We start from the raw sequence: 12,807 nt of genomic DNA, 5'->3' as shown, positions 1-12,807 counted from the left end.
CCTGTTTTTCCTTATACCTAAAACTCTGGTCTTCTCAATAGGCATCTTCTGTCTTTTGTGATAATCATCTCCTGTACTTTGTTAACTCCTTGCATCACGTGGCTCCATGCATTGTCTCGAGCGATTTCCATAAAAAATTTGATAACATTGAATTATTGCCTACTATATAAATAAATGATCTCGAGCCTTCCCCTGCATCTACAGTTCCAATAGGAAAATAATTGAACACTTCTTAAATCTTTCACACACACCAATTACACCACTTCCTTAAACGTGTGTCGCGAAAGTATGCGAACATTTCATTTTTTAAATTATTACATTTATTCCGAACAAAATGACTCTTCAGCCGTTGCCATACAATTTTTAAGCGATTAATGGGAATTCGTATGTATTACATTAATTTCACAAGTTTGAATCATGCTGGGTTTTTTTTTTAGATTTTTTTCAAAATGGTGGACAAGAAAGCCGCTCTTAGATTACACAAAAAAATTGATTTTATTGTTTAAAAAGTAAAACTACTGGATCAATTTACGTAATTTTGGGAATATGATATTTTCGTTTCGTCCTTACTACATACGTAATACAGATTTTTCTTTCTGTCTTTTTTTAATATAGGGACAAGAACCTAGCATTTTCCTCTGCCTCTCACACTTTAACTTAGAATATGATATCAATGCCTCAAGTACCTCAGTGGTCTATCCTTGGACCCTTATTATTCTTAATATTCATAAATGACCTCCCTGATAAAATTGTTTCTGAGATGGGTATATTTGCCGATGACACCATTCTCTATAACAGGCACGAGGGGAAAACAAATGAACACATATCTAAGGAAATGGCAGAAATACTAGAGGATGACCTCCAATCTGTAATGGAATGGGGACAAAAATGGATGGTCACATTCAATGCTGCCAAGACTAAACTTGTTTCCTTCGATAATTACAAGAAACCTTCTCTACCACCAATAGCAATAGCCAAGAATACATTACCCGAAAGTACTTCCTTTAAACTCCTCGGCCTAACGTTTACAGGAAACATGAACTGGAATAGATATATTGAGAGCACCGCCAAGGCTGCTGCGAAGAAGGTGGGCTCTCTTTATCGTGCTAGAAAATTACTTACGCCTGAAAGTATCCTGTACGTCCATTCGCCACTTATGGATTACTGTTGTCACATTTGGGCTGGTGTATCTGCTACTTGCCTCTCACTCCTTGACAGGGTTCAAAATAGTCGCCAACCTGATAGGTCCTGAACTGTCATCTAGGCTTAAGCCTCTGTCCCATCGACGAAAATTTTGCATCCCTCTGTCTGTACTACAAGTACTTTAATGGTGAATGCTCTGACGAACTAATAGCACTTGTACCCCCTCGACGTAAATACCCCCGACAAACGCGACAAGCAGCTAAATCCCACCCCTTCACAGTAAAGATCCCTAGGTGTAAGAAGGCCTTTTACTCCAATAGTTTCTTCCCCAGAACTAGACTTTGGAACTCTCTTCCGGGATTCTGCTTTCCTAACTGTACTGACGTGCAGAAGTTCAAGTGTAATGTGAACAGACATCTTACTACTCATCTCCCTTCATAATATCCCTGCAACTTATGTCCCCGATAGTAGCCCCCTACTCCAAAGTGGCACTCTGCCTTGTTTGGGGTGAAAATTGAATTTAAAAAAAGAAAAAAGAATCGCATTTCGATGGTCTGTCAAACTTAATTTTGAAATAACATTTCTTTGGTCTGCAACACTGGTTGGTAACATACAAATTCCTATGACTTATTCTTGAGGGAAAATTTAAAAAATATTTTAATTCCCTTTTTGAAAATTGTTCAGGAGATGAAGAGTTTTAAGAGACACTTATCGCGACACCCCCAGGTGTCGCCGTTTCTCGAGAGGGTAGACAAGTATTCATTGACCTTTCAGAAAATGGGGTACCCTAATTAAGAGAAGGGAGTTGGGGTGTATATGTGGGAAGGTACTTTGATTTGGAATAGAAATAACTAGTCTGTAACACTCTACAGAGGCTGGGAGTGTTACGATTTGATTTGCTCCCCACGAGGGCAAAGTCAGAAACAACGTCGATTGTTTTATTTCTTTCTTTTTTTTCTCGTAGGATTGTCATGATTGGGATTGAAATGGCATTTGCGTTAGTCTGTCATGCTTACGCTTGCAATAGCATTTCCCTCGATATCAAAGTCTGCAGCAAACGGTGTCCTGTCAGATTTGTTTCCTGATGTTAAACTCTTCGAAAGCTGACTATACCCCTGTTTAGTTGTCTCCCCACGAGTACAAAGTTAGACATAGGGTCAATTTTTCATATGAGGAAAATCAAACTCCCTCCCCCAGAAAAGGTATACTCTCATTTGGAACAAAAAATTAAAATAAAAATGACTAAGTTGAAAGGATATCCCATTCACTAAAGGACAGAATAGTCACTGTGTAACATCAGAACAGGTACTGCACTTTGTTCCTAATCAAAAGGCCATTTAATGAATAATGGCATATTTTCCTTTCTGCGTCCTATGGCTGCCTTACTGGCCGTTGAGTGGGGTTTAAAGATGCTGGATAGAAGTCAAAGGTTAATTCAATATGGAGGCCAAATCCTGCGACCAGTAACACAGTGATGTCTAGCCACACTGATTGTTGTATGCAGAGAGGAAGATTGGCACCAAAACAGTCATATTACATAGTGAAGTGGGAGATATTGTTCTTATAACATCAGTCGTTATAAACGTATAGATTGTATGTACTGTTGCTTAGCCAGGGGATATGATATTGACGTATAAACTGAATCATGTTGTATCAGAGAGTTATCACACGGGTATATTTTACAGTTCATATTTACGTAAGGTATCATTTTTTATAAGAAGAATAATATATGCTTCATACCTTTCTTTCTTCAAGAGTTCTTTTATCTTCACTGCTGAGCTCTCCGTGATGAAACATGAAATGACCAACAGCATAACCAAATTCAGACCTCTGTTCTTCCTTCTTTTGTGAAACCACCGAACAACACTTTATATTTAAAAAATATAAATTTATTTCAGCTGTCTCAAATGGTCTTCACAAAGGGTTTGCATTTTGTGTCTACATGCTTGTTCTTCACAGCCTCGCTTCCTGACTTGAAGTAGGTCTGTTCACTTCCGTGACCAAACTCCAACTCTTCGACTGACTAAACTTCCCGACCTCTTGACCTCAGTTAAGTCACGTCGTCATTCAAAAAGCACACGTATCTCAATGTGCGTCCTTTCCACGTATGCCTTCCCAAGATCATATTGTTTATTTAACCTAGCTAATTTATATAAACATCCTCAACCAAAACCAATTGCTATACTTTATTCTATAAACAATAAATAACTCCAAATATAAACTATTTTGAGAATATCATTGAATAGACAAATAGATAAATAGATAGATAGATAGACAGATAGATCGATAATAACTAATTAACTTTTAACAATGTTATCTAACATGATGATTCTTGGTTATGGATCTTAAATTTAATGCTACTAAGATCAAGCTTCTTTCCCTTAGCAATTACATGAAACATTCTAAACCACCGATAGCCATAAGTAATAACATCCTACCTGAGAGATCATCGTTCAAACTCCTTGATCTAACATTCACAGGCAACATGAATTTGAACAAATACATTGAAGGCATTGCGAAGGCTGCTGAAAATAACGCGAGGTTCCTTTACTCTGCTAGAAAATTATGCACGGTGTCTCTACAAAGCCACTATCCGCCTTTCATAGGATATCGTCGTTACAACCGGGCGTGCATCTACCACTAGTCTCTCCCATTTAGACAGGGTCCAAAAATTTCTCCAACCTACCAACATACCCGTACTATTAACCAAGTTCCAAGCCCTGTCCCATCGCTGTATGTTGCAATACCGTAACTGTTTTATAAGTACATTAATGGAATGCCCGCCTGGTTCCTTGCTTCCCTGGCTGTACTAACAGAAGTTGTAACGCAATAGGCAACTCGCGGCTCAACTCCTCACTTTACTTAAATTTATTTTGCTTCCATCTGATCATTCTAACATGTGGTATTTTTTTTTGTACATACTCCCCTGTACACATAATCCCAATTAATAACCCGTCACGTCCAAATGACAATACTCTTTTTCTTTATGCGTTTTACTTCAGTAAGTTTTAATAGATCAAGGGGCTCCCTCCTGGAGTTAAGATTTGATTCTGTTATGATTTAAATTTATATCCGAGAGCTCTATTAAGAATAGATACTGTTTCCTTTATGGCTGCTATTTGTACTTCGTTACAACTTGGTCTTCCAGGGATTCCTTCTAAGTATTTCTGACGATTCTTCTTTTTTTTATTGGGCCAGTTTCTTATATCACAACCGGTATAATATGTAGTTCTTTCAGAGACCATATTGTTTTTAGATCATTTTTTTCATCCTGATATTTTCTTATCTTTTCCTGTTCCGCTCTATCAAGGCCAAAGTCATTTATGACTGTTACATCGATAATGAGCTCAGTTTTTTCGGGCTTACAATATCTGGTTTGATGGCCTTGTCTTTTATGCATCTGCCCTAACCTTAACCCTTGTTTGGGGTGAAAAGTGTAAAAATAAAATGAATCAATACATAAATATATATGTGACATAAAAATAAAATCGGTCAAATACATTATTTAATCCACGCCTGCCGATCAATAAATTGCATTACCCATCATCACTTAAATTTAAATACGTCAGACAAACCTACAGCATCCGTACTCAACAATTAAATAAAACTATCTTTATTATGTTACGATTAGGACGCATACATCTATATGGACCTCCTTTAACTCGGTACTTCCTACAAAAGTATTCTTGGTGAGGAATTCACACTACCATGAAATCACTTCGACACATTTTATATATATATATATATATATATATATATATATATATATATATATATATATATATATATATATATACTAGCAGAAGTACCCATCCTTGACTGGGTTAAAAAAAAACAGCCTACAGAAAATGGACTGTGATTGATGAAAGTATGATAGGTTATGAAAAGGAGGGGGTTGTAAAGAGATAGATTTTGATACTCAAAAATTTTACCCTAAGTAAAATATGATGAAAGTAAAGATAATTTTCGCGAAAATATACATTTTTATTTTTTATATCAACTTTGTTTCCATTCGTAGCCAAGAGTGACTAACAAAATGATGTTTCCTTACAAAGAGAAAATGTTATATATATATATATATATATATATATATATATATATATATATATATATATATATATATATATATACATACAAGAAATAAATGTTACCATAGTCAATAAAAGTTGCTTTTATAGTTCATTGGTTTGTATGTTTAAATAGTTTGTAATTTTTTTTTAATTCACGAACCGGTTTTAAAAAAATCAAAATGGCAGCGACTTTTAAATGGAGAGCCCCGTTGTCAATTTGAAGGAGGGGTACCTGAGCATTCTGTGTTAACAATTTAAGAGAGTTCCATCAACGTAAGGAATATTTATAAACATATTTTAATGTTTTCCGTTATTTTGTGCTTGAGGAATATTCGATTATGGAATGTGTAGTTTATACAAAAATTAATTTAAGTAGTTATCGCCTCAAATTTCGTTTTAATTTCGGTTCGCTGAAATTATTTCAAGTAAAGAGCATTAAGAACTATTTTTTAAAAAACATGAACTGAGCTTTTATTGACTATGGCAACATTTATTTCTTGTATATTTATTTTTTCGGGTAGTCGTTTGTTGGCTTTTCTGCTAAACACTCTTATTAAATAATATCGACGAAATATCGAAAAACAAAGAAACAAAAACAGTTTTGAAAAATAATGAAGCTTTACTTACTTTAGTAAAAGAATCCGAAACAGCAAAACGGGATATTAAAAAAGTAAACACGTAATTACTTTAGTTTTTTAAAGCAAAGAATCGATATAATTATGAATAAGAAAAAACGGCGCCCTTTTCAAGCAGAACAGCTTCGTTTCAGTTTTACAGTATTGAACGGTATAGTATTGCGCCGTCGGATTCAGGGTTGTACAAATGTAATGTACAGAACACGCAGAAAGAGTTGTAATCAACTGAATTCCTTCTAGTACACTGACAAAAAAGCTTAAACAGATATATAAATAAAAATAAAAAGGTTATGTAAATGTTTTTAAAAAGACACGTATCACGTGAGCAGGATTTTTCCTTCTTTTGCCACGATAACAAGTAACGTTCTTATTTTTTATTATTTATCTATTTATCTATTTTCGAACGAGAGCCACGTGCAAGTGGAGAAGGAAAAAAAACAGTGTTATGCAAAATTTGTGTCGAGAATTGTCTAAAGTTCCGACTTTTTTTTGGGTGGGATCTTTCACTTTAATAAGAACGTGAATTTATAAGGTGAATTTATTTGACACAATATGATTGAACTAAACGTGAACTAAGATTAAAGTTAAGGTGTTATTGTGGACCCTCACCCCTTTTAAAAAATCTTGTTAAACTTTGTGACATATTTCCATTCTATAGAGGTCAGGCGCGAACGAACACCCAATAATTTTATTATACCATATTTCTTCAAACTGAAACATAATTATCAAAGTATACTTACGCAGATAGATATGAAAAGTCTTTGTTAAAGTTTGTGCCATATTTCCATGGAGTACAGACGCGAACGCAGACCCCACAAGTTTATTATACCATCCCTATTTAAGTTGAAACATACTTATCAAAGTATTCTTATGTACATCTATATCAAAAACACTTATAAACGTTTTTTTTTTCATTTTGTTTCCCATACTTTGGGGGCCAGGCGCGAACGCAGACCCCACAATTTTTATGAACCACCGTTCTGCCTGATCAAACATACCCATTCCTGATCCTCGATACATCTTCTATCATTATATGCAATCAGTTTTTTAAAATAGTCAACCATATAGGAGCCTATTCGTGACCACACACACACACACACACACACACAGAGACGTTCAGCTTTATATTATAATATATATATATATATATATATATATATATATATATTACTAATTTTTGGAATTTATACTAATTTCGATATAACACACAAGTAAAGCATTTTCTTTACCTGAAATATATTTGTTTAAATTTCCCTTATATTGTACAAACACCCAGTCCAATTCTGCTACATCACCATGCAGGTGATCAACTCCAATCTATGTTCCCCACCTGCCTAACTTTCACAAAAAACGCCCTTCTAGCTACAACCACTATATACGATTTTCCCCACCCTCTATGTATGCCTAAGTCTAAACGAAAATTCCATGAACAAAACTTTTTTCCCAGAACCACTCGTCTTGGAACCCTGTTCCGCTAGCCAGCTTTCCGGTTGAATACAAAATAGTAGCCTTCAAATCCAATGAACACAAGTTCTTGTTGATGAATAATGAATAATAAAATTCTACCCGATGTATATCATTAACGATTATTAAACTACCACCTTTTCGCATTCATATTTTAGAGTATGGTGTCTGCAGCAAATGTACTTATCTCTACATTAATACGATAGCGTGTGTATTATTTTTTGTGTTACGCTTACATCCGGGTCGTTTAATTGTTATGTACTTCCATTTCTTGTCATTAATAATTTTACCAAGAATTCTTCATAAGTTTTGGTTACGGGTTCGATTATAGTTGATAGCACTTAATAATATATTCGAAATCGACAAGGATTAAAATATCATATTTAAATGTACTTTACGACCGGGCTTTGCCCGGCGTTCGTGCTAGTTTAAATACTTTTGCAGTTTAAGCAAAGAAGCTCCAATAATATCAGAGCATCTCCATTTACACTGAACACCTACAGAATGCCAACATTAATATATTAAATATGAATGAATCCCCTGTGGAATTTCCACGGTCCCGCTAGTATATATTAATCCTTATCCTCGATTGGCTATCGGGCCTTGATAAGTGGTGACTCGCAAGTTAAAAAACAAAGGTAAAACATAACAAAAAATAGTAAACTGAATTACTGTTTTAAAAATGAGTCGACAAAAATGAGCCTATATTTCTTGAACAAGCAAATTCAGAAACTTTCAGTTTTTAACTTTTCTGATAATGTACAGGCATTTCCGTTCCGGAAGTCACGTTAAAAGACTATACAAAAAAAGATGGGGGCAAGAAAAAGTCGGCAGTACTTCAAAAACCTTCTTGGTTTTGTATGCTTACATTTTATGGCCCCAAAGCCCTTAAAGTCGGTCACGGATGATTGGTAGGCACGACTGTGTATGAAAGGTATGTTCGGAGGTTGGGGGTTGCTCATCCTGGTATACGTTATCAATCTCCGATGCAGTTGAGCCAGCGAAATAAATCGCTTTTACGGCTCAGTGGAAATAAGTGACTTTAACCTCGAATACATATGGCACAGCTATATATATATATATATATATATATATATATATATATATATATATATATATATATATATATATATCAACAGTTCCGCCCGGCTTTGCTCGGGTCCTATGTATGTACTGTTCATAAGGTTATGTGCATATGTATATATTAAAAAGTGTGAATACGTAAAGTAATGCATTTCTGTATAATAGTCTTCCTTAACTTCCATAGAGAAAAGACAGGCAGACATTTTCACTTTTATAGATAGATAGATAGATAGATAGATTGGATGCAATATATAGTATGATTTAAAAAGTATAAAAAAAGACTCTTGCTCCACCACCGAGAATCGAAACCAAAATGTTCAGCTCACAATTTATTTTGCCTCTGCCGTCAATGATTGATCTACGAAAACATGTTTACTGCAAGACTAAAAATTAAAACATGAATCAATAGTTACTACGTCATGCATTTGTAATGCCGGCGTTCGACCTTCACCTGGCAATTTTTATTTTAATTTTCACACTTTTGCATCGATTTTTCCGGGCTAAAACCCAAATATAAAGTTTGGCATCGATTCAAATACCTTATATATAAAGTTTCATGTCTGTAAATCAAAAACTCTAGGAGGAGTTTGGTAGGCAAAATTAGGCAGGAGTTTGGTAGGCAAAATTTCTATGGAAACAATTTTGTGTTTACTATAAACTTTTTACGCAAATATTATGCAAGTATAAATCATGTAGTATATCTGTATGAATATAATTACACGTAATAGTTAACTAAAGATGATTATCCCATTAGAAAACCGAAGCAACTAATAGGGAACTAATTAAAATAAATGTTTAAACAAAATATGCAAATTAGCTAGATATTTTGCTAGTGAATGCAATTCCATAACCCATATATAAGAAAATTGTATTTTCTTTTAAGTAAATAGAAAAGAGACTTGCCTTTTTTCTGTTGTTCTTGGCCCCCCCATGTCACTCGACACAAATGAAATGTTATCTTTTTTGTATGTTTTTATATAAATAAAAATGTTTTAAAATTGGGTTTAAGTAGGAACCCCCCCCTCCCACCACACACACATAAATAAAAATTTAAAAGTGTAACCATGATAAAAGGCGCCGGCGAGAGAGAAATCTTTTAAAATTTCCGATAGAGACGAGATGGATCAACCAACCTCACCATCCCTCGTTCATTTTCCCAATTGTATTTTTTTCCTGTGAATAAAAAAATTAATATCTCAAAGTGTAGTATCTGTTCTGCAGATGCTGCACTTAGGGTAATTTGTCCCGGTCAATGGAGGGGAACCCCTCTATACTGGGACATTTTGTTTTGGTGGGAAAGCAAATAAATACTAATAGAAAAGATGATGTTTAATATGAATACCAATACACACAAAAGAAAAACGAATTTATAGGAGTATAGAAGATATATATGTATATATATATGTATGTATATATATACATATATGCATGCATGTATGTATATATATACATACATATATATATACATACATATGTATATATACATATAATTATACATACGTATATATATACATACGTAATATATATATATATATATATATATATATATATATATATATATATATATATATATATATATATATATATATATATATATATATATATATATATATATATATATATATATATATATATATATAGACATTCGGAGAGATTAGTTGCGGGCATCGCTTCCGCGGTCGAGGGGTAGTACTGCCGATTGTCAGCACGACGGTTCTAGTTTCAATCCTTGGCTTGGGAGAGATGCTAGTCTAGCGGCACTGATGGGTTGTGATACAACGAAACAGGACTGTGCGTCGATGACTACAAATATATGTATATATAGCCAGCTACGTCATATTGTAATTTTGCTGGCTATTTTTTTTTTCATATTTCTCTTTAGATAGTGTAAATTGTAAACTTAATCGAATAAAAACTACAGTTTTTGCTAATCGATATTTCAAGTTGAAAATTTCTCATTACTTATGGATTGAATTATCGATCCCTTTCATAAAGAATGAAGTGCAAAATGTTTTAGAAATATAGTTTTAGTATATTTTGTAAAATGTTAAGCATGTATTGCAACAATTTTACCCTCGTAGTATCTTTTTTTTCTGGAGTAGTTTCTTCCTAGAACGATTTATAAATGACCTACAATTAGTAAGTTTTTTGGGTTTTTTTTTATTTTACTGTTATGACTTTAAAAGAATTCCGTTTCTACTTTCACCTTATGAATTTATATGTCTCTGATGAATTGTTTGGCAGACCATTCAACGAAACACATGTAAGACGTACCATATATCAAATGAAATGATATGAATATAATTTAAATATACTTGTGGTTTTCGAATTGTTTGTTTATAAATCATATATATAAATTATATATATAAATTATATTTATATATATATATATATATGCATATATATGTATATATATATATATATATATATATATATATATATATATATATATATATATGAACAAATGATTAATAAAATATGTTAAAAGACATCTTGAAAAAGAGTTAAAAACATATTTAATTTTAAAAAAAGGAAGCACAAGATAAGTGGATAGTCCTTAATCCGCGGAGTTTCGAAGAAATACTCTCCTTCTCATCAGAGGGCAGGAATTAGCAAAATGCAGGATCGGATTTTGCATATAAAAGTATTTAATGAAACTACAAGTAAGTCACAGATCTTACTTGCTTAAAAAGGGTGAGGTAAGGGAAACAGGAGGCAAAAAAAATGATAAAAAGATTTCACATGAATGGATAGCATTTTTGGATTTTTACCCTTCACCGGACTATAATAAAGTAGAGTAAAATGGCTCCTCAACAACTACTCTAAAAAACTACAGGGATAATCTGGCTGAAAGTTTGTACAGACACTTGGCAGCATTCAGCGAACGGAGTATTCATTCGACGGACCTTTAGGTATTAATAAAAATTAATAAGGATTACTACCCACAATATTAAATTTGCTCTAGAAGTTTTCTCAAAAACTATTCGCAGATTTGACTGAAATTTTGTATGAACCTAAGGTGCAGCGAATTAAGTATTATAGTATCCATTTGATACTCAGTAAGGAATGAATATGTTTTAAGAAAGATTAATAAAATGAATACAAATTTATCCATTTTCAACTATCAATATGGCATGAAGTATCTATTGTAAGTCTACGATACTATCCTAAAGCTACAACTTTGCCCGTTTTTAACGGGGAAGCATTTTACATATATACGTCTTAATAATACCACGTTAGAAGGAGCAGACACTCATGTAGTTACTCATTTTCAAAATGTTGGTCTTTTATTGATAACAACTTGCGTACACTCGTTTCAGTCCCAATGTTAGCTTATAGGTATATTAATTAATTAATTGTAATTTTGCACAACTGGGCAATCTCATCAGTGCATCGAAAAAAACAATTTGTCAAACAGCGACAACACGAACAGGATTTACTTATTAACATGGCGCGTATACATTTTTTCGACAACATATATATATATATATATATATATAGATAGATATATATATAATGCGTCAAGCAGACATCATTAGTATTCTATAATAAACTACATTTGTCATTCAATATTCTCTCAACATTATATCATGTGCATTTATTTTTTTGCTTTTTGTCATGCTTCATTTTTTTCCAATTTCTAGTAATAATGTTGAAATTTGGAAACGAATGCTGATAGTTTCAAATTGAATGATAAAAACTAATATGACCTTTACTGAAACTCTACCACTACTATTGCTAAATATAAACAAACCATTTGCGAGGCTGGAAAACATAAATATTTGCATATAAGATTGTCCTTCGAGTCTGTTATAGAGTGTAGTGTTATCAGCAAATATACCCATCTTGGAGATAACTTTATCAGGTAAGTCATTTATGAATATCAAGGATTTATAAAGGTTTAAGGATGGACCCTTGTGGCACACACGGATTATTACCTGAAGTTTTCACTTGTCTAAAGAAGTATAAATATTCGTCCAATAATACCATATGATTGAATTTTCATGAAAACACCTTTGTGCAAGACCCTGTTATAGCCTGCGACGTATCTAGGGCTACTTATCGAGTGAATGGTGTATACGTTCAGAGATTACAGATATCTGGAATAGAACGAGCTTGCTTGAATACATACTGTCGACCGGAAAGAAGTTTAGTATTTATGTGCTTGATTGATTAAGGAATCAAAGATTTTGGCAAAGAGAAGGAGGGAACTAATGGGACGATAATTAAGTGGGTCAATTCTTTCACCAGAATTCTTGAAAACTGGTCTCACAGAAGCAATTTTCCAGCAGTCAGAAAAGCAACGTTCGGTATTTGCTGAAGTTTAAGGAGAACTGGGGCAATTCCAGTGCAGAATTTTTTTAATAGTATAGCAGAGATGAAATCAGGATCCACGCCTTTGAGGTGTCTAC

This window comes from Euprymna scolopes, chromosome 37 (genome assembly GCF_053919585.1).
Source record: "Euprymna scolopes isolate OS-2025 chromosome 37, ASM5391958v1, whole genome shotgun sequence".
NCBI classification, from domain to species: Eukaryota; Metazoa; Mollusca; class Cephalopoda; order Sepiida; family Sepiolidae; genus Euprymna; species Euprymna scolopes.
The sequence above is the reverse complement of the archived record's forward strand: the minus strand, read 5'-3'. Positions refer to the sequence as shown.